General features: G+C 47.6%; 1 long non-coding RNA gene, 1 other non-coding gene and 1 pseudogene across 11 annotated transcripts in view; 2 read left to right on the top strand and 1 right to left on the bottom strand.

Moving 5' to 3' along the window:
* The window catches only part of LOC136792144 (uncharacterized), a 114,038-nt gene that overhangs the window by 16,507 nt on the left and 74,394 nt on the right, over positions 1-23,137 (bottom strand). For 6 of the 10 annotated variants that reach the window (XR_010835493.1, XR_010835497.1, XR_010835495.1 and 3 more), the window contains one exon: positions 21,566-23,111. The exons of 1 other annotated variant lie outside the window; for it this stretch is intronic. This is a non-coding gene — a long non-coding RNA (uncharacterized lncRNA). Of the gene's footprint in view, positions 1-17,053; positions 17,362-17,545; positions 18,321-19,950; positions 20,075-21,565; positions 23,112-23,137 lie in introns of those variants that run through there. 3 more of the 10 variants (XR_010835494.1, XR_010835498.1, XR_010835499.1) reach the window with 3 other exon arrangements.
* On the top strand, positions 19,428-19,500 carry TRNAR-CCG (transfer RNA arginine (anticodon CCG)). Its single transcript has one exon. It is a non-coding gene; the product is annotated as a tRNA-Arg (tRNA).
* Positions 20,541-21,482, top strand: LOC131765861 (histone deacetylase complex subunit SAP25 pseudogene; annotated as a pseudogene).

Raw genomic sequence — 23,137 nt, 5'->3', positions numbered from 1 at the left:
CTGTTCGCCAGGGGTGGGGTGGAGAGGTGATGGCTGGAGGGCTGCGGGGGAGGCTTGGAACCATCCTGGGGAGAGGAAGACTAACGCTGGAGGCCTCCAGTTTGTAGTGGCCCCAGTCCCCCCATGGCGGAGATGAGGGCAGCAGGAGGCTGGTCTGACCCAGAGCCAGGATGTCTAGCCCAGCCATGGGCAGCGGAAGGACCAACGAGCAGGGCGTGGCGGGTTTGGGGAAAAGGGGTCTGACATGATGGAAAGGGTCTGGGCCTTCGGAAGCCGGAGGTAAGGATGGGCTGGGGCAGTTGCTGGGGAACTCTGTGAGGTTGAGGATGGGAGTGATGGGAGTCGCGTATGAAAACTCTGTAAGGGAGAAGGCTGCGACCAGAAAGCGGGAATTCTAGAATTGTTTTAGAGCAGAGGTGGAACAGTTCTAGGTAATGAGAATGTTGGGTGGCTGAGGAGGGCACAGAGCCATGAGGCCAGGCTGTTCCCAGGATATGGGGTCATTGGCTGATGGCATGGACAGGACTGCAAAGTCCTGTCACATCTCCTGTCAGCCAGTGGCCCTACAACCCTGCGCCTAACAGCCCCCAGAGCTCCTGGGGCAGGGCTGACCCTCGGGCACAGAGCAGGCCCTGGTCACACGCCTGGCAGCTCCGGCCATGCCCCTCCGGGACACTTCCAGGCTAAGGCTTGACCCTCAGGTGGGAGGAAGATGGTCCACCCCAGCCAGGGCCACAGAAGGCTGAACAGCCTCAGTCGGTGAACGGCAGAGCTCCCTTTGAGCAGACACTAGGATCCAGAGGGTAAGTATAAGAGGGCATTTAACAGAGGACCTGACTGCCTCCAGATACTCAGGGAAAGCTTTCCAGATTTGAGATCTGAGGAAAAAGAGAGAAAAAGAGGTGTCCTAGGGGAAGTGGGGGGGATCAAAAGGGGGTTCACAGAGAGGCTCCACTTGCCCAGCAGGAGCCCAACCTTTCCTTCCTGTCACACTGCCTTCCCTCAGGTTTTGGAAGGTCCCTCACCACAGGGCCTTTGCACATGCTGCTTTGCATATGCTGCTCCTCTACCTGGAAAGCTCCCCTGCCTCCTCCCCCATTCTTTAGGGAATTGCTAAGTTTGGAAAGCACCCAGAATTACTTGAGGAAGACTCTGTAGCAGATACATTTGAATTTGCTGCATACTTCACTCACTTAAAGACAGAGGCCAAGTCTGTGGTTTTCTCTCTGTGGTGCCATGTTGTCATTGGTAAAATGTGGGTCTTGCTGAGTGATAAAGGGGAAGGGAGTGGAGCATGAAGGAGATGTGAGCCTTGAGGCCCCTCACTGTGCGAGGCACAAAGTAGGTGCCCAAATTTATTTGCTGAATAACCGACCAGTTGGGCCCAGCCAAGGGGGCCTATTTAACGTCCACAATTTCCCTGCAGTCAATGAATTTGCCTTTGACTGGGCTGAGCCAGACAATCTTGAGGTCAGAGCATATGTTGGAGACTACGCATCTCAGGGCACAAGGGGTTATACCTGTCCTTGCTCAAGAATTACAGGAAGTTGCTAAATGGGCCAAAAGAAGAACCAGCACACTTGTTGCTCTGTCTCTCTGCCCCACCTCCAGCTGTTGCCTCATGGAAGGTCAAAACAAGTAAGATAAAATCTGACTCACAGCTCCAAAGAGACAGGAGTTAGAAATGTGACCCACTCTCAGCTCTTCCCCCAGCCCCGTATCTCCCCACAATGTGGCCCCGGGGAGGCCCCACCCAGGACGGCAACCCCTGAGGCCAGCGCCCCAGCCTGTGTCAGGGTCCCCCTGGTTTCCATTTTTATACTCTTTTCTGATCTCTCGTGAGATCCAAACTTGGTTTCATTTCTCAGTAGTGGGCCTGGTTGTCTTCATCTTCTCTGACAAAAAGTTGGGTGTTAAGTCAGGGAGTGCTGGAAACCCACAATCCTCCAAGCCCTGCTCTTGGCCCACTGGCTTCTCAGAGGAGCTGCGGTGGCATTTTTCCTTGGAAGCCAGGCCCAGCTCCCCAGCACCTCGCTCCCTCCCATTTTATCTTGGTGAGGCATCGGTGTGGCTGGCAGCCTTCTCCCACACTCCAGCCCCAGGAGGCCCAGCCCGGACAGGAGTCTTTCCGGGGCCCTTGAGGCTGAGTGGAAGCCCTCAGGCAGGCCGTTGGGCCAGAGGAGGCTGATTCTCTCCTAGAGAGGGCAGAACAGAACCAAGACACATCCTTAGACATAAAACACATCTTTTCTGGAACCTGACACAGGGCCTTTGCCCAGAAGTGATTTTATTTATCCTTTTTTTTTTTTTTTTTTTTTTTTTTTGCGGTATGCGGGCCTCTCACTGCTGTGGCCTCTCCCACTGCGGAGCACAGGCTCCGGACGCGCAGGCCCAGCGGCCATGGCTCACGGGCCTAGTTGCTCCGCGGCATGTGGGATCTTCCCGGACCAGGGCACGAACCCGTGCCTCCTGCATCGGCAGGCGGATTCTCAACCACTGCGCCACCAGGGAAGCCCTATCCTTTTTTTTTTTGGCTGCGTTGGGTCTTTGTTGCTGTGCGCGGGCTTTCTCTAGTTATGGCGAGCAGGGGCTACTCTTCATTGTGGTGCGCAGACTTCTCACTGCGGTGGCTTCTCTTGTTGCGGAGCATGGGCTCTAGGCGCACAGGCTTCAGTAGTTGTGGCACATGGGCTCAGTAGTCACGGGCTTAGTTGCTCCGCGGCATGTGCGATCTTCCCTGACCAGGGCTCAAACCTGTGTCCCCTGCATTGGCAAGTGGATTCTTAACCACTGCACCACCAGGGAAGCCCCCAGAGGTGATTTTAGATCATTATTTGTTGCATTCTTTCCAGGGTTATTTGAGTGAATGAATGAATGACATTGACACTGTCAGGAACCTTCAAATCCTATACATTTCTGGGTTAAGAAAACCCTTTACCAGCCTCTTTCCTTTTTCAGAGACACTATCTCACCCCACCAGTGCACGACCGTGGCAGACCCCCTTCTCCAGGTTCAGAGCCTCCCAGAGAGTAAGACGGAATGATGCCTCCTTTCCTTATGGGCGCCCGTTGCCTCTTCCCCATACCTCACTCCCACTCTGCTCTGTCTCTGTCATTGTACCCCAGGTAAAGCACATATAGACAGAGAGCCCTCCCCCAGACCAACCTATGTGAAATTGTCTGAGGATAGAAAGTGCTAAAATACAAAACACACACACACACACACACACTGAAGAAGCACAAACTGGGCAAAAATATAGGAATTCAATTTCACTGATTTTTTTTTTTTAATTATGGGATTTCCCAGTGTCTCAAAAGAAAATTACAACCCCCCAGACAAGCACATATAAGTAAACAACATAAAGACACTGGCAACAAGCCCACTGTGGGTTGGAAATCACCAACAAGGGGAACTCTGCTCCCCTCTAAGAGTTCTGTAATTGTTCCAGAGGTGCCATTCCTGCTCCTTCAACCATAGTAAGTTGGGTAAGATGCTGTTGAAAGAGCACAGGGCCAAAAGGCAGGAAACTTGAGTTCCAAACCCACGACGGCCCCTCAGTAGATGTATAACCTTGGCCGAGCTCTTTAGTATTTCTGAGCTGGCCTCTTTCCATGTGTAACTTTTTTTTTTTTTTTTTTTTGCGTACGCGGGCCTCTCACTGTTGTGGCCTCTCCCGTTGTGGAGCACAGGCTCCAGAAGCGCAGGCTCAGCGGCCATGGCTCACGGGCCTAGCCGCTCCGCAGCATGTGGAATCTTCCTGGACCGGGGCACGAACCCATGTCCCCTGCCCTAGAACTTTTCTTGTACTCACAGTGCCTGGCCCAGTACCACCTAGGAAGAGCTTAGTAAGTACAAATGGAAAGAAATGGCCCAACATGATTTTTGAATCAATATAATCCCAAACCTGACTTAAGATTTGGATAAATAAGGTACCATTTCCCAACAAGTTCATCAGGAAAGTTGGATAGAATGCATCTTTGGAGGATCATAAGGTCTTAGAGATTTTCTCTTTTTCAACAACCAATTTTTCAGCCCATGGGGTGAAGGGGAGAGAGGTTGAAATTAGTAGGAGTAATTCTGTGGGGACAGTGGAGGGACCTATGTGACTGAATCACTAAGGGGAGGCTCGCTTGTGTCACTGCACCATTGCAGGCTGGCTTGTACCTGTCTCTAGGTGGTAAGGCCCAGATGTGGGTCTCTGCCTTTGGGGGGTGTATGGTGATAATGGCACGTGCCTACCCATTGCCTGGATGCAAACCCAGATGTCACTCCGACATCTGGGCCAGGCACATCAAAATGAAAGAAAAGGGCTTCCCTGGTGGCGCAGTGGTTGAGAGTCCGCCTGCCGATGCAGGGGACACGGGTTCGTGCCCCGGTCCGGGAAGATCCCACATACCGCGGAGCGGCTGGGCCCGTGAGCCATGGCCGCTGAGCCTGCGCGTCCGGAGCCTGTGCTCCGCAACGGGAGGGGCCACAGCAGTGAGAGGCCCGCGTACCGCAAAAAAAACAAAAAAAAAAAAAAAAAAAAGAAAGAAAGAAAGAAAGAAAACCTCGTCCCCTCCCAGGACTGGCAGACTCTAGGATGGAGAGCACCCATGGCTGCTCTAGAGGTTATGAAACCCACCCCTCATTGCACAGCTAAGGAAAGCATCTCAGGGAAAATGGGTAATGTGCCAGAGGCCACACTGTGAGTTTGTGACAGTATTTGGACAAGAGGACATATCTTCCAATGTCTTCTAGGCGTGGCCAGGTTACTTTCTCAGATATTAACTTGTGTTTAGATGGTTGCATTCGTCTTCTCCCTTCGCATTCCAAGAAGGTCTTAGATCTGTCCTCTTTGAGCTTCAGGACCAGACGGAATCTGACCCTGGGCACAGAAGCCTGACCGTGGTCTGGAGGCAGAGGCAGAGCCTCACAGGGCACCAGGGCCCATGCGAGTGGACAGCCCATAGAAGGCCCCTTTCCCAGGCGACACCATGAGCCTCCTGGATTCCGGGATGACCCTTACCAGGAAGGGGCCAATAGTGACCAAGATGGAATTTCCTCCCCATCAGACAAGATGGGAGCTCAGGGTTGGAACTGAGTTGATCTCAGGAGGGTGGTAGACTGAGATTCATACTATCTACACAACGCACTTCTCAGTTCCCCTTCACAACATGGTTCCCTCTGATCATATCACCCATTTGTACAGTGCTTGACAAAGTGCCTTCACAACCGTTCATTCCATCCCTGAGATTTCGCCCATTAACCAGGTGAAAAAACTAGAGCTCAGTAAATGGACGGTATTTGCTCAAATTCATAAGTAGTAAGAGAAGTAGGACGAAACCACAATTTTTCTGACTCCAAGACAGTGCTCTTGACAACACGTCACCGCCCACCCTGTACTGCTCTTTGTACACAGCTGGCTTCCTGGCTGCCAGCTGAGCCCACTCTCAGAGAACACACCTCGCTGTCACCTGGGTTCCACGACCTGGGGCAGGCCTCTGTAGGAGAAACAAATCCTGCAGGGAGCATCTGGGCAGGCCAACCCTTCCCGGGGGCCCCTACCTTGGTGACTTTGCAGGATGCAGTGATGGCTTTCTAGAAACTCACCTGACACTGGTAGTATGTCAGCTTGGATGGAAGCTAAAGGCCTAGGCATGGACAAAAACCCCTAGAGATGATTGGGAAACCAAAAACAAAAGTACAGCTGGCCACCAAATGTGAAAATATCTGTAAACCCAGTCGCAATTAAGAAATGCCTATTAGGAGAATTCCCTGGTGGTCCAGTGGTTAGGACTCCATGCTTTCACTGCTGAGGGCCCGGGTTCAGTCCCTGGTTGGGGAACTAAGGTCCCACAAGCCGTGCGGTGTGGCAAAAAAAAAAAAAAAAAAAAAGCCTGTTAAATTCAAATTACTGTTTTTGCTGTTATGTCTATTAGGTTGGCAAAGTTTTTTTCCTCCTATACTATTGATGAGAATATAAATTGATGCAACTTTTCTACACACACACACACACACACACACACACACACACACACAAGCCTTAAAAGTATTCACTTCCTAAATACAACATGGTATCTTGAATTTTCCATGGAATGGAAAAAAAACATTAGGAAGAAAACTGGTGAAAGCCAAATAAAATCTGGAGTTTAGTTAATAGTAGCACACCAATGTTAATCAATGAACTTTGACAAATATAATCTGGCTGAGTAAGATACTGATATCAGAGGAAGCCAGGTAAAGGGTATATGGGAACTCGCTGTACTATCTTTGCAACTTTTCTGCAAATCTAAAATTATTTCAGAATGAAAGCTTTATTTTTTTAAATGCTCACATTCTTTTACCCAGAATTTCACTTCTAAGATTTTATCTCAAAACTTATCAGAGATATGGATGGACATTTACATACAAGGATATTGCACCACTGGTGATAATCATAGAAATGTGGAAATGAGTATGTCCAAGAATAGCATGTTGTTATAAGTTATAAAAAGATATATAACATATATATATAACTTACATATATACATATAAGTTGTTATAAGTTATGGTGCATCCAATGATGATAGAATGTGGTCAGAAAGAATCACATTATAATAATATTTATTGGCACTGAAAATGCTTACAATAAAGGTAAAGTGAAAGAATTAGGATACAAAACTGTATATATTTTAAGCACAATATAATTCTTTAAATGATGTACATAAGCAAATACACCAATACATTGAAGGTAGTTATTAATGGGTCATATAATTAGAGTGAATCTAAGCTGCTTCTTAATACATTTATGTATATTATAAATTTTCTACAATGAACGTATATGATGTTTAGAATCAGGAAAAAAGCTATCAAAAATCCCCAACCCATGGCAGTTCCTCAAAAATTTAAACACAGAATTACCATATGACCCAGCAACTCCACTGTGAGGTGTATACTCAAGACAATTGAAAACATGTCCGCAAAAAAAAAACTTGTACGTGAATGTTCACAGCAATATTATTTATAATAGCCCCCCAAAAGAAAACAATCCACATATCCACCAGGACAAATGCAATGTGGTATATCCATCCAATGGAATATTTTTCAACGATAATCAGGAATGAGGTACTGACACGTGCTATAACGTGGATGAACCTTGAAAACATTATGTTAAGTGAAAGGCACCAGACACAAAATGACACTGATTGTATGATTCTATTCACATGAAATGTCCAGAATAAGGAAATCCATAGCGACAGAAAGTAGATCAGTGGCAGTAGGGCGTAGGGAGTGACTGCTAACGGGTTGGGGTGATGAAAACGTTTTGGAATTAAATAGTGATGATGGTTCCGCTACCTTATGAATATACTAAAAACCACTGAATTATACACTTTAAAGGGTAAAGTTTGTGGTTTGTGGATTATCATATCTTAAAAAAAAAAAGAAAAAGAGAGAGAAAAAAATTCCCCTACCCAAATGCCACATTTCACTGCTTCTCATCATTTCCTTTAAAAAATTTATTTTCTTTACTTTTAAAAGATGCTAGGCTGGTAGACTCCAGCTGCCGCCTCCACAAAGCCAAACCTTTGTAGGCAGAGCAGGCGGCCATCCGTTTATGGGGTGGATGGAAGGTGACCTGAAATCCCTCCCCATCAGTTCCTTCCTTCCCACCGGTTAGTCCTCCCTCCCTCCCTTCCTTCACCTTCTTTCCCTCCCTCCTTCCCTCAGGCACTAGAGCTACACTGCCCAAGGGACCCCACAATGCGGAGCTAATCCTTAGAGTTACCCTTTGCAATTGACACTCTCTCTTAAATCTCCCATATAAAATACAAGTTTTCTGGGATTTTAAATGTACCACCTGTGTGGGAATTAACTAATCTGAGCCTTCCGACATACAACTGGCTGAAAGGGAAGGCGACACAGGAGAGAGAAACTTGCCAAGGGCAAAGGGAAGGGGAAGGTTCGCAGCAAGCTGTGCCTCCTGGGGTGGACAAGTGTTGGTGGGGTGCCAGGGCACTGGCGCTAGGAAACTTCGAGGAGGGAGGGAGGACAAGGGCATCAAGGCAAATACACTGACTTCCCGGTCCTGAGGAGGTAGGTCCGCTTCTCAGCCTACTCAGGCCTGAGGCCCCTTACTGTGAACTGTCAGGCTTGGAGGCATTTTAGATGTCCTGAGTGGATGATGTTGCTGCCTAAAATAGCGGGAGCAGAAAAGGGGAGAGGAGAGGAACAGAAAGGGCTGGCAAAGCTCACTGTGGGTCCCTCCCCCAAACCCTTCCCCCGACAGCCCTGTACTTGGCACTTAAGGATGCTCAGCAATCTCGGTACTTGTGTTCTCAGTCTGTTTCAGTTGAGCCTCTTGTTCTGCTGGAAACCCAAGGTCTCCGGTAGCCTCCCTAAGAACACAGGACAGGGCCAAGTATAAAGTAAAAAGAAGATTCAGTTTCGAAAAAGTATACTTGAAAATTTACCCAGTGGGCTACCTGAGCACCAGGTTTTGGGTAGAAGGTGGGAGTGGAGGGGAAACTCATGTGTCATGGTCAACAGTTCTGCCCGTCTAGCCATCTCCCCCTCCCTTCTTCTGGATACAGCACCTCACTTTTCTGAGGGAGACCTCCATCTCCCTCAATTCCCAGTGGAATCCACTCAGCACAGGATCCAAACCTGCCAATGAAACTCTGTCTGGAGATCACACAAGGAGGCTCTGGCACCACCTCTGTCCAAAGGCAGCCTTCCTGTTCCTGAAAGTCTAGGTCCAATTTTCCTGGCCTTCCTGAGGCCTCAAGGTCAACCCTTTCTTCAAGGTGGTGAGCTAGGATTCTTCTAATAAATGACCTCTTTTGGCTTGTATCAGCTGGACCTACACTGATAAGGCATGCCAAACATGATGCAATGGTACTAAAAATTCCCATTATTTACTGATTATCTACCATGTGCCAGGAACAGTGAGGGGGCCTGTCACATGTATTATCGAATTCCCATCCCATAGAAGCAGAAACCAGGACTCAGAGGATTAATACCATGTCTAGAGTTCCATAATTAAAGGAGATGGAAAGGGGATTCAGGTCCAGTTTGATCTAGCTTCCAAGTCTAGGCACACTCTCTCGTTCTCTCGCTCTCCTTCCTTCCTTCCTTCCCTCTCTGTCTGTTTCTTTTAGACTTGGACCTTGGGGCAGAGATCTGAGTTAACCAAACTCCTCAGTTCCTGGCACTTGATCACCATTGGTCCACATAAAGCCCCTCTCTTGTTTTATTATCCAAGTTCTTCCCACCTCACCATACCACCTTCTCACTGCCCAACATCATGGTTCGCAAGTGATAGGGTCCGGCCTCTCACTGACAGGCACTCCAGGTATTTGGGAGAATCTAGCCTCTGCGTTTCTTTATTTCCTTGAGAATCAAAATCCAGCTGGACCTGGCAAACTTTTCCTGTTGACTCTCCAGCACTTCCATCAGTTGGCCAAGCTATCAGCCTTATTATGGGCTCAGGCCTGAGCTGGACTGAGATGTGGAATTAGTAAGAAAGGGAATGACTCAGTCTCCACTCTCAAGAAGTTTAAAATTCATACATCCATCCAGTCAACAAATACATATGGAGCACAAACTTCATGTGCGAGGTCCATGGACACACAGATGAATGCAACAGTTACTGCCCTCTGAGAGATAAGAGCCTCCTCCAACTAGGAGGAGAAGAAAATTAAGCAACAAGGCTTGTGTCACAAGGCTGTGGTAGGAGAGATGCAGGAAAGCTAGGTGAACACGGAACCCAGGCCTGGGCAGGGCGTGGCTCTTAACATAACCCCAGAAGTGATGAGGAAAGAATATAAATCCTTAAGTACATTTGTTTCTCCTCATCTGCCTCAGCATCACACAATAATGGTGGGTGGAATTTTCATCAGACTTGGAGGGGAAGTGTGGGATGGCCAGACTTAAAATGTGGACTATGGGGCATGCAGTAAATTAGATGTGGGGATCCCAGAGGACACCTCAGACAAGGAAGAGCAGTCCTCCTAGACTAGAACTGTCTAGGAACCAAGGGAGGCCTGCCTGCCTGTCAAATGGGACACAGATGTCCCCATATGCAGATGCCTTCACTGGAGAAAAACAGTGTGTCTAATATGAATCCCAATCAAAAGACACAGTGCAGAAGTTTCTGCCCTGCAGGCAGGACCTCACAGCTGGGCTGCTTCCCACACGGGATAGGTAGTAGTGGGGGCAGTTTAGCTAACAGTGCCCATTAGAGGTTCCGGCACAGAGTAGGGCTCCAAAGCAAAGGTTTCTGCTAATTGAGGAATGTTCCAATATTACAGTAGACCCCCAAATGGTGTGGACTTCTTTGTGAGGTAGTAAGCTGCCTGCTATGAGAATTCTTCAGGCAGAGGCTACAGACCCTAAACAAAAGTGTTTTTCAAACTCTTGGTGATCTATTACACATGTACACAAACATTACACAAAAAAACAAGTTTCACAAATGATATAGATAAATGATACTTACTCTTTCTTCCATGTAGTATGCCTTAATATTTTTATTCGATTTCATTTTTAATAACTGCTTTTAAGCACTAAAAACTGGTTTCATGAGCCACAAGTGGGTTGAGACCCACAGTTTAAAAATACTCCCATGCTAGCCAGCATGTTCAATTCCCTGACCTCCACAGCACTACCATTTCTCTTGACACCAGTGGGCACCTGTAGATAACTTACCCCATCAAAAGGGTGATTCTCTTAGAGCCAAGCAGGGACTAGAAGGGGAAGGTTCTTCTGACAGGTACAAGGGCTCCCTGGTACAGCTGCTTAGAGACCAAAGCCGCCGATTCATCTGACCCAACAAATATTTATTGAGTACCTACTATGTGCTGGGCACTGTCCTAGTCTCTGGATACAGCCATGAACAAGAGATTAAAAAGCCCTGGAACTTCCCTGGTGGTCTAGTGGTTAAGACTCTGCACCCCCAATTCAGGGGGCACGGGTTCAATCCTTGGCTGGGGAACTAAGATCCCACATGGCGGGCGGTGCAGCCAGAAAAAACAAAACAAACAAAAGCCCCCTGCCATGATGGCAAGAACATGGAGAAACTGGAACCCTTGTACATTGCTGGTGGGAATGTAAGATCATGCATCCTTTGTGGAAAATGGTATGACGGTTCCTCAAAAAATGAAACATAGAATTACACGGCATATACCTACAATGGAATATCACTCAACCTTAAAAAGGATGGAAATTCTGACACATGCTACCACATGGATGAACCTTGAAGACATTATGCTAAGTGAAATAAGCCAGACACAAAAAGACAAATATTGTATGATTCCACTTATGAGAACAGACCCAGAATAGGTCTACCTAGAATAGACAAATTCATAGAGACAGAGGTAGGATGGTGGTTGCCAGAATCTGGGGGGAGAGAATATGGGGAGTTGTTGTTTAATGGGTAGAGAGATTCAGTTTGGGATAATAAAAAAGTTCTGGAAAAAAATGGTTCTGAAGAACCTAGGGGCAGGACAGGAATAAAGATGCAGACGTAGAGAATGGACTTGAGGACACGGGGAGGGGGAAGGGTAAGCTGGGACGAAGTGAGAGAGTGGCATGGACATATATACACTACCAAACGTAAAATAGATAGCTAGTGGGAAGCAGCCACATGGCACAGGGAGATCAGCTTGATGCTTTGTAACGACCTAGAGGGATGGGATAGGGAGGGGAGGGAGGAAGACACAAGAAGGAAGAGATATGGGAACATATGTATATGTATAGCTGATTCACTTTGTTATACAGCAGAAACTAACACAACATTGTAAAGCAATTATACTCCAATAAAGATGTTAAAAAAATAAACAAAAAAAAAGTTCTGGAAACGGATGGTGGTGATGGTTGCAGAACAATGTGAATGTACTTAATGCCACTGAATTGTACACTCAAAAATGGTTAAAATGGTAAATTTTGTGCTGTGTATCTTTTAGCATAATTTTTTTTAAAACCTGCCACATGGAACTTAGGTTCTAGAGGCACAATCTGGGGAAGAGCTCATTAACAATGAGTAGCGCTAACTCTCCCCACCTCAGAGCAGGGGTCATAAACTACATCCGGGTGCTGCAGAATCTGGGTGGGGTGGTAGAAGGGGGTCAAGAGACAGGAGGGCATGCACAGGTTCCCACATATTCTCTTCACACAGAATATCTGTTTTCAATTTCAAGCAAGTTCAGATAAAACTCTGGGAAAAAGGCCACCACCACATAGATTCATCAGTTGTAACAAACACATGGATCCAGCAGGGGATGCTGACGCTGGGGGAGGCTGTGTATGTGTGGAGGCAGGGGGTACATGGGAACACTTCCTCTTAATTTTGTTGTGAACCTGAAACTGTTCTTCAAAAAAAAAAAAGTCTTTAGGGGAAAAAAAAGGCCACCACTACTTAAAAACATGTTTTTCCCTAAACCACTGCCTTCCTTTTTTAAAATGACCACTGGTTGAGAGATGTTTCCATGAAGAGTGAGCAGGCGGGGACCACTTTGCAAGATGGGGTCCCCTGAGCATTTCCCAGGCGGGCATTGGCTTCGTGAGGGGGATCTCATGAGTAGGCAGGGATTCGGGGAGCAGGAGACAGGCCTGGAAGGGTAGGGCTCTCAGAGCCCTTCTGGCCATTCCCCTGGGCTGGAGTAGTCAGTTACCAGACCTCTGGCTCCAACTCCTCCGGAGGGCTGGGTTCTCGGCTGAATCACCTCTGGTGGGGTATGGAAATAACACCCAATTTTGGCCTTGGAAATCTTCGGTCCAAGTCCTGGCCCTGCCCTTTATGACACTTAATGTCGCAGCCTGTTTACTTAGCTGTAAAATGGGGATGACTGATCCCACCTGTCTCCCGGCATACGATGTGCCACGACTCTGCAGGAGGACACCCAGCACGGTGCCGGGCACAGAGGAGGCACACAGGGAGCCTTTAGCGTTTGGGGCCCTAAAGCTCAGGAATAGGGTCTGCGGGCCCCAGCTGTGCTGGGGGCCCCTGTGGCGCCCCTGTACCCTTGGACCTGCCAAGCCAGCCTGGCCAGTCCTAGCACTTGATGGGGTGCAGAAGGGGCACCTCGTGCATAGCCACCCCCAAAGCAAACAGCCAGGGAGAGCACTGGACTGATGAGACAGCAGCCCTGGGATGCCTGGAAATGCTGTGGAGCCAAGCCATGGTTTCAGGAGCTGGTCTCAGAGGAAGGAGGCCCTGGACTGCCACCCTGCCCCACAAGCCTTCCGCAAGCAGCCGTGCCCTGGGCTCCCCCAAACCCCATCCCCACATGCAACACTCCTCCACCTTCCACACTGGGCTTTGACTTGTTGAAGGCAGGGAGCCAACCTGCTGATCTCTACTACCCCAGCACTGTGTGACCAATTAGTGGAGGTGGCGGTGGTGGTGACAATGGGTGGATGACCATCACTGAAGCTATCTGGTACACAGCCCTTATCAAGGCTGTGGAATAGTTCTAAATGCCTCGCTTTAACTCAAACTTCACAGAAGTCCTGGCAGGAGTGTACTATTGCTATGATCCATATTTTTAATGAAGGGACCAAAGTGCAGAGAGTAACTAGTCAAAGGTCACACGCAAAGCGACGAAATCAGGACTTGAACCCAGAGCCTCAGTTTGCCCTTGTACAGCTACTTGCTCCAAAGTGCCTGGGCAAAGGTGCTCTCTGCGGCCTCCTCACCCATGGTAGAGGGAACATCTTGGGAAGGAACTTTAGAATCCTCATGCCACCTCGCTAGGCATCCCCTCTGAGATGTCCCTGGGAGGGAGGCCATCCCAAGGCCGTACAAACCCTCCATTGACAGGGAAGACACAGTGCATCTTCCTAAAACAGAACCTAGGCCTACTTCCCTCTAACTTGGGCCGCCCTCTGGACATACAGAATTGTCCCCTCTTTCACTCTCAGAAGACTTTTCAGGTATTTGGACTCATCTCTCTTCCCAAAGCTGGCGGTCCTTGCCTCATCACCCACTCCTCTGTCCCCAGACCCTCTCCAACCTGATGACCCGCCCTGAATGTTTCCTTCTTTGTTAGTCTCCACAAGCCTGCACCCCACACTGGACATCCACGTGTCCTAAGGAGCAGGGAGTGGAAATGGGCTGCACCCCCTCCTTTGTTCCGAGTTGGCACCTCCGGTGTGTGGCTGGGCTCTCTTGAGACCCACACTCCTGGTCCACAAGGAGCCTGTGGAAAACCAGCCCCTTCAGGCCCCTCCACAAGCCCATCTCAGGCACCCCCATTAGGATGATTAAATTTGTTGAACCCAAATATATTAAATTTTCCCTTATAAAATTCCCTCCTCTTCTTCCACCCTAAGGCTGTTTCAAATCCTGACTTTGTCATCCCAAAGCTGTTTACTTGTCCCTCCCAGAGCTACGTCATCTTTAGCTTAGAGAAGCCTACCTAGTGGGTCCTTATTGCTTTAAATTTTAAAAATTGCTGAAAAGGACAGGTTTCAGTTTCCTTATCTATGTTGAAATCTAGGACTTATATAACTGGATCTGTCTCTAGTTAGACCGCCTCTCTCTGGAAGTACTGATTCAGGGACGTGAGTCAACCTAGATGGGAAATGTGACACTGGTCTTTGCCCCCGGGAAGAGGGTTCCACTAACATCTCCTCTACTGTCGGGAGCCTCATTTCATTCCATATGATGTTACTTTTTCTCCTCAGTTTGGGGACTATTCTCAAGGGAGGCAGAGTTGGAAGCAAATGGGAATCGGGCGCCTTTCTTTTTCTCTCTGACATGAATACTCTGTGCTTCCCCCTAGCAGAAGGCCTGTGTTTGCCTTGTTCCTCCTCTTGACTTCAATAAGGAAGCAGACAAGCAACCTTTGTGCTGGTTGGGATTCCTTTACAATCTCTTATAATTCTGGACTTTGCTCCTTCTGGATGTTCTGACATGGGTGTATCACACACTAGGTATCCCGTACATGTGAGAAAACGGTAGGTTCATTGAAAATTTAAGCTCGTTGTTCTTTTGCTGATGCCCCTTCTTCTCCCTGTTAAAATCATTTGTGATTTCATCATCAGAATCTAATTTCCACTAGTTAGAGTGCTTAAGCTCGAGTGGTTTTTCTCTACCCTTCACATTATATTCCTACCAAAAAAAAAAGAATTCCACTAGGCAGCTTCTCAGAACCACCACTTGACCAAGCCCCAATTCATTTCTGGCCAAAGCCCCTGAAATCTTTTTTTTTTTTTTAATTAATTTACTTTTATTTTTGGCTGCATTGGGTCTTCGTTGATGCGCACGGGCTTTCTCTAGTTGTGGCCAGCAGGGGCTACTTTTCGTTGCGGTGCACTGGCTTCTCATTGTGGTGGCTTCTCTTCTTGAGGAGCACGGGCTCTAGGCGCGCAGGCTCAGTAGTTGTGGCTCATGGGCTCTAGAGTGCAGGCTCAGCAGTTGTGGTGCACGAGCTTACTTGCTCCGTGGAATGTGGGATCTTCCCGGACCAGGGCCCAAACCCGTGTCTCCTGCACTAGCAGGTAGATCCTTAACCACTGCGCCACCACCAAAGTCCCACAAACCCCTGAGATCTTTTCAAAGACTTTTGGTATTGCTACTTTAGTTTATTGTTGTTATTCTCCCCACTGGGAGAAATTTCATCATTTTGTAGTCACAGAGCATTTGTAAATATCAATACTAGAATTGTAATGTATTATGCATGCATACTATGTAGCAATCTATTGTTAAGACAGAAACCTCCTGGTGGTGTGACACACCACAAACCCCACTGCCTTCTACTTAAAGGTTGCTTTCTCAGATGATATGGAACAAATGATCTTTGTCTCAGAAACAGCTGGCTTTTCTTTGAGGTCCCCTTACTTATTGGAGCACCCCTGCAGTCACTCAGGGTAACTCACAGAAGTAGATCTGGGGATCAGGTGGCCAGTGAGCCGCGAGGGGACAGGCTATGGAAGAAACAGAGACCTGGCTCTGTCTCAGTGAGTGGGCTGTCCTCAAGTAGTGAAAGCAGTGAAAAGGGTGGAACTCAGCTTCCACGTCTGCCCCCCAAAGCTCCCTAAAATCTCACCACAGCCCAAATCCCAGTGGTTTTGTCCTGCCTTCTGGTCATTTAGGCCACCCCATCCTCAGGTACGGTCCAGATCAGAGTTCTCTCTCTACATCTACCTTCAGAATATCCGGGAGCCACTATCAAGAAGCTTTCAGATTGGAAAGAATTTATTCACAAATTCACACAGGTGAACAAAGGAACCCAACAGTAACAGTAATGGAGGGGTTTCAGGCTATGAGGCAGACTAGGGCTGGGTGGGGAGGACTTGCCCGTGAACCTGAGATTACAGCATGCCTCAAACCCATGACTAGCCCTCATCAGGGGCAGTTCAACAGCACCTAATTTATCCAGAATCACTGAGGTTCTCATGAATACTTTTCCTGAAAAGTGAAACTTCAATGGCCAACCACTTCAAAGTGAAATTAAAAAATGTCCTTTTCCCACATAAGTGGTCATTAGGAACATTCCCTAAGGAACTAGATAATAACATGATTGTGTCCCCTTCTTACTGTTTCTCTATCCTTCCCCATGGCTTTTAATTTCCTGTTATCTACATGTCTGTCTCTGGAAAAGACCTACCACCACCCTTCCAGGCAATTTTCTTCTGCAGTGGGTTGAGACATCAGATAGCCACTTTTCTTAGAAAAGTGTACTAAGTAAATGTCAACAGGCTTTGAGGATCTCAGAGGGATAAAACACCTGGGCTTAAATGCAGGGGGTTTGAGGTAGCTATTTCTGTGGGTTCGGTTTTCAGTAACTTCCAGTTCCAAAGGGAGATGGGGCTCCAAGACTCACTGCCCCCTGGAATGTTCCTTATGTATATTTATCATCCATCCTCTAACAAGGAAGATGTATCTGTCATTGTTATGCTGCATGCAAGAGCTCCCTGTTTTGCTTTTATTCTATTTGTTATTCATAGCCCTCCCAGGTGAGCAGCACCAGTGAGCCCCATGGGGCCTGGAAGCTTTCTCTCCACGAGGAGCCTCATCAAATGGGATGAGGTATACAGCCTTGTGACACTTCACACTGAGCCAGCATCTTTCTGTCAGGTGTATGGAGTGCTTTATAGACTTCAATCTCCTTCCACAGCACTGAGAAAGCATCTGTGGCCACTTCATGGCACAACCAACTGGGGCCCTGAAAGGAGACTCCACGGAGAAAGCAGAGCACCACCAGGTGGACCACACCGCTGCCGGTGCCATCATCTGCCAGCTCTTCGAGGCACCCAAAGGGCAACATCTGCACAGGGCCCCCTGGCTGTGTTCAGAGTTGTTCTGAGCAGTAATGATCTCACTCTGCATTTTTCATCCTGTGGGTTGTGACCCATTACTGGGTTGTAAAATCAGTTCAATGGGTTATAACCAGCATTTTCCTTTAAAAGATAAATAGAACAGAAAATATCCAAATGCATCACACGTAGTAAGTGTTATTTTTACAAAATTTTTGTTTCAGTTTTATATATCTGTATGTAGGTGTGTGCGGTAGTTGGGACATAAGATGTATTTTTCACTGGAAGTTTGAAATGCACTGACCTAATGCACATCCATCCTGCAGCTACATCTTCCTGAGATCCATCCCTGCCACCTCCACCCTCAACTGGGAAGCCAAATGGAATCTGTTCAGAGCCCTAAAACTGGCCTCACCTGGAAGGGACAGGAGTCGGGGAAGTCTTCTTGGAGGAAGTAGGGTTTGCCGTGGCATGAGCAGGAATAGAGAGAGGGGGTGGCAGGGCAGAAGGATGGGATGTTCTAGAATGAGCAAATGAATAATTCATTCCAGGATCGCCTTCCCTCAGGAATGCAACATCTTCCATTATTTCTATTATACCTGTAGTTCTAAATGCAAATGCCTATGGGAGAGTAGTGGAGTGGCTTAATCTCTGACCAAAGGGTAACTGGTTGATATCAAGGGCCTGAAGAAAGCCAGAGTCTAAGAAACCATCAGTGGCAGAGCATGTGTGAAGCATGAGGGTGAACGGACGTCAGAAGATAAGACACTGCCCCTAACTAAATGTGCTGTCAGAGGATACTGATGGAGGATTAAGCTCTTCCGTCTGTGGATGTGGAAACCCTTGAGATCTGTGAGGAAAGGAAGTGACCCACAGTTATTATTTATCTTCAAGTGAGAAGATTGATTTTATTCCCCAACAGTCCTCAGCAAGGTGGCTATTAATACATGAGAAATAAGTGCTTCTCTGTCTCTGAGGGAGGAAGTAGTGGACGCAGGCCTTCCCAGAGGTGGATGCTTGTGAACTTGGCTCTCTCCTGCCTTCTACACTCACTCTACGACTAGACCCATGGCTTCACCTACCTCCTTCACAGTGATGACTCCCTGAAAAACACGAAAGGCTCAGGCCTAGAGATCCAAATACTAACTTGGTGTTTCCACCAGAAACCTCCGCTCAATAATCCCAAGGTGAATTATAACAATCTCTGTCCCACTTCCCACTCCCCCTTCCTGTATTCTCAATTCTGGCTCATCCTCCACTTACTCAAGCCGCCATTCAGGTTAGCACCCTGTGAGTCACCCTAGACTCCTCCCCCTCCCTCCTTGCTCCCCACCTAAGGTCATCATCTTGGCCACCTCTCCACTCTGCCTTGAATCTGCACAGCTCAATCCTCTCCAGCCCTCACTATCGCAGGGGCCACCCACTGATCTTTCTGCAGCCTGTCATGGCCACCTCCAGCCCAGTGGTTCTTAAACAAGATACGCAACAGAATGACTTGGGGAGGTGTTTCAAATCTAGATTCTGACTCAGTACAGCTGGTCAGGTGGAGAATGTATATTTTGCAAAAGTGCCCCAGGTGATTCTGATGTGTGCCTTCATTAAGAACTACTGCCTCCTCCTCATTATTAATAACAACAAAAACAACAATTAACATTTTTTGTGCACTTACATGTACTTCCTTGTGTAATCTTCATGTCAACCTTGTGAGGTAAGAGCTATCATCTATTCCCATTTTACAATTGTTGAAACTGAGGCACAAAAGTCCCATGGCTAGGAAGGGGGAGGACTAAAACATGACCCATCACTCCTAACCATTCTGCTCTCCACATACCGTATAGACTTGATATGTGGCTCCATCCTTAACACTCTTTAAAGGCAGTTCTAGAAAAAGATGGCAACTTGGGGACACACTCATGACTTCCCTCTTGACCCAACCTCCCACCAACAGCTTCTTAACTCTAAAACACCTATCTTGATCAGGGTGGTAGTTCCACAGGGTACACATATATAAAAACTCACTGAGATGTACGCTTAGGATTTGTGACTTTACGGTATGTTCATGACTCCTCAATAAAAAAGACCCTGAAAAAGTCACTTAAATAAGAAAAAGCCTAGCAAATGTGAAATAGGGAAAAACTTACATGCACAGAAGAAACTAGGAAGAAGCCATCACAATGCTGCCAATTATGAAGAAAAGATCCCCAGGGACTTCCCTGGTGGTCCAGCGGTTAAGACTCCATGCTCCCGATGCAGGGGGCCCAGGTTCGATCCCTGGTCAGGGAACTAGATCCCGCATGCATGCTGAAACTTTAGTTGCAGGCTTCAACTAAAGATCCTGCACGCCACAATGAAGATCCTGTGTGCCACAACTAAGACCCTGGGCAGCCAAATAAATAAATATTGGAAAAAGAAAAGAAAAGATCCTCAGAGCTAACCTACAGAAAAATCATTAGAGGAGAGCAGGCTTGGAGAGCGCACTGAGGGCACTGGCTAAAGACAGGATTCCCTGCAAGATTGAGACTAAAACCCTAGTATAGACTGGCTTGGCTACAGTGGGGAGCATATGGCTGGGTGCCGTAGCAGCCACAGCAGCAAGGACACAAGGGCTCTGAGGGTCCACAGGACTGTCTTTGGGCCAGAGACTGGGCGATGCCCCAAGTCAATGGCAGTGAGGGGCTTCTTCCTAAAGAGGCCCCATGTGATTTCTTTAACAAGAAGAAAGTCCAGGCTCACCAAACCCAGTTCCTGGTATATTTGGTGCTTACGAATACAAAGGGTCCCAATGGGGTCACCCGTGTTTCCAGCTCCCACTGTGCAGTCCAAGGGAGCAGGGCTTACAATGATTTTGCAGTCCATCCTAAAAGAACAAAGAAAATTCTGAGGAAAAAAAGTGTGAAGTACACCTTACCCTAGTATCTATTAGATATATTTAAAGAAAATGTGATCAGAACAGTGCTGGTGCAGGAGCAGACAAGTCAGTGGAACACACCAGAGAAATCTAGAGCAGACTCGGGTATATACATGGAAATATACTGTAAGACACAGGTGCTATTTCAGATCACAAGAGCAAGGATAGATGTTTTAATCATTAGTCATTTAGGGGAAAAAAAGTTAAATCTTTAACTCACAATTCACCACAATATGACAAATTCCATCCAGATTTAAATGTAAAGCCTGCGAGGTGGGCCGCAACCTGGGCTCACAGGGGCATGCAGAGCAGCACGGGCCGCTGAGGGAAGCTGGGCCTGAGTGGGAGCCGGGAGGGGCCTGGCAGGCGGGGCAGGCGGCACAGGGCCCTGCCCTGCCCTCCCCCTAGATGTGGCATGTTGCCCTGGACCCCCCAGCGGTGGGGTGCGGGTGAAGAGCAGGTGCCCGAGGCACAAGGCCCCTTGGCGGGCAGCGACCCTGGCCAGGCCTGGGACTCTGGAGAGGAAGCTTTGGGGGAGCCAAGAACACCCCACAGGACAGTCTTCAGCCCTGGTCCCGAAGGCCTTCCTGGACTGGAAAGAGCAGCTGCTGCCTTGGTCACCCCCAGGCCTGGCTGCCGAGCAGTCCCCGGGAACCCCAGTTCCCCTCTCCCCACAGACGACCTGGGAGGTGGCCCCATCAAAGAGGACCCTGCTGGCATCCAGGGACCCCAACTATGAGGCTCAAGCGGGACCTCGGCTGGTGTGAGGACCCAGCTGTGGGTCAGGCACCTCCTTCTCAGGCTGGACCTCATGCCATCCCTCATTCTGGCCTCTGTACAAGGCAGCCTCAGGCAGAGGCGTCAGGTCCAGTCTAGCAGGACATCAGAGTGGAGAGCAGGCATCCAGGGATGCAGCGTTCCCAGTGATATGCTGTGAAGACGTCTTTCTTTCTGACCCTCTGCTGCATTGTGGGCAGCATGCTCCCCTGTACCTGCCTCAGGCCCCTCAGCAGGTGATGGGCTCTCTGAAACTGCTGCTCCCACCCCCAATAATGTCCCCCTGGGTCCTTCCCATCCCATTCTTTGGCTGCTCCACCGCCTGGCTCAGTGGGCCTGAGAGGATCGCCCTCACTGGCCTCCTGCAGATGAGCCAGGGGAAGCCAAGACCCAGCTCCCCGGGGGCTCCCATATCCCCTGCTGGCCCCCCAGACCCTGCCTCTGACCACCAGGTGCCAGTGGTGGCCAGAGCTGTTCTCACTGCACAGACCCATCTCTCCCATGGGGCCCAGACAACCAAGGTCCATAGCCCCTCCGGGGGCAGAGTGGGCCCCCTACTTCCCCAGGCAGGTTCTGTTGACAATAAAACAGTGTTGGTTTGCAAAAAAAAAAAAAAAAAAAAAAAAAAAAAAAAAAAATCCTAAAAAAACAGACGAAACAAAGTATTAAGAGAGAATTTATTTAAATCTATAATTCTGTAGCAGAGAAAGCCTCTCTGAGCTTGACACAAAGACAGAAGCGAGGCCAGGCCTAGAGATTCAAATACCAAAGAGTTCTCTCTACCAGGAGACTCCAACAACAATCTCTAGAGGAATTACAGCAATCTCTGCACCTGACCCCTAACCCCTTTCTTCCTGCATTCCTGATTCTGGTTCATCCTCCACCTGCTCACTCTGCCATACAGGTCAGCACCCTGTGAGTCACCCCAGACTCCTCTCCCTCCTTCTTCACTCCCCCACTCAAGATCACCACCTCCTGGTCACCTCTACTCTGTCCTGAACTGCACAGCTCCATCCTCTCCAGCCTGGCCCTGACTGTGGGCCTCATCTTGCCACCTTGGTACCAGTGCAGGGGCCACCAATGGGCCTCCCTGCTCCCAGTCATGGCCACTCCAGCCCAGTGGTTCGGAAAGCCTAGACAGACTACCTCGATTGCATGGACATTTCAGTTTTACAAATGCTTAAATAGTGAACAAAACTAAATGGCAAATGACAATCTAGTTTAAAATATTTGTAATATAAAAAAGACAAAGTTAATAGACTGAATATTCATCAAGTACCCTTATCAATAAGACAAAAAGAATAAACCACACTAAATAATAATAATAAAATACTGCACAAATAAAATGAAAAAAAACGACTATTCCAATTGAAAACTAAGTACATAATCAAACAATTTGTCAAGAGAATTACCAATTACTAATTGGCCTATAAAAAATAAAAGTCCAAGTGATAAAATAATAATAAAGAAAAATAAAGCAGTAACAATGAAACACTATTTTGCTTATCAAATTTGCAATTAAAAATAATAATAATACCTAGTGTTGGGAAGGATGTAGTGAAAGAGACACTCTCATAGGACTGGAGAGCCTAAGTTGATATATCCTTTCTGAAAGGCAACTGGGCAATATGTACCAAAACCGCTGAAAGTGCACATATTCTTTGATCTAACAATTCTACTTAAAGACTATTACCTAAGCATAAAAATAGAATGTGCACAGTGTCAGTATTATATATCGGCCACCATTGTCAGTAACCTAAAGGGGCAATAACAAGGGATTGGTTAAATCATGGTAGGTACACAGTGAAATACAAGAGATCTTTAGTTTACTGACAAGGAAAACTGTCCACAACTTATCGTTAAGTATAAAAAGCAAGACAAAGAACAGTATGTACCACATGAGCATATGAACCCATTTATGTAATGAAATGTGTGTGTACCCATATATGTGCACAGAAAAAAGATCTTAAAGGATGTAACCAAAATAGTAACAATGTATATCTCTGACAAGTGTTAATTAATATGATTCATTTTCTTCTTTATTCTCCTTTGTGTTTCCTACTTCTTTTACAAGAAACATGCCAGTGTGATACAGACCTCTCTCCGTTCCATCACCTGGTCCAGAATTCCCATTTGGCTCTGAGGGTCCACATCCCTTATATGTAATATACAGTTGGCCCTCCTTATCTGTGAATTCAACAGCCAAGGACTGAAAATATCCAAGAAAAAAATTCC

Source organism: Kogia breviceps, chromosome 11 (genome assembly GCF_026419965.1).
Source record: "Kogia breviceps isolate mKogBre1 chromosome 11, mKogBre1 haplotype 1, whole genome shotgun sequence".
Classification (NCBI taxonomy): Eukaryota; Metazoa; Chordata; class Mammalia; order Artiodactyla; family Physeteridae; genus Kogia; species Kogia breviceps.
The sequence above is the reverse complement of the archived record's forward strand: the minus strand, read 5'-3'. Positions and strand labels throughout refer to the sequence as shown.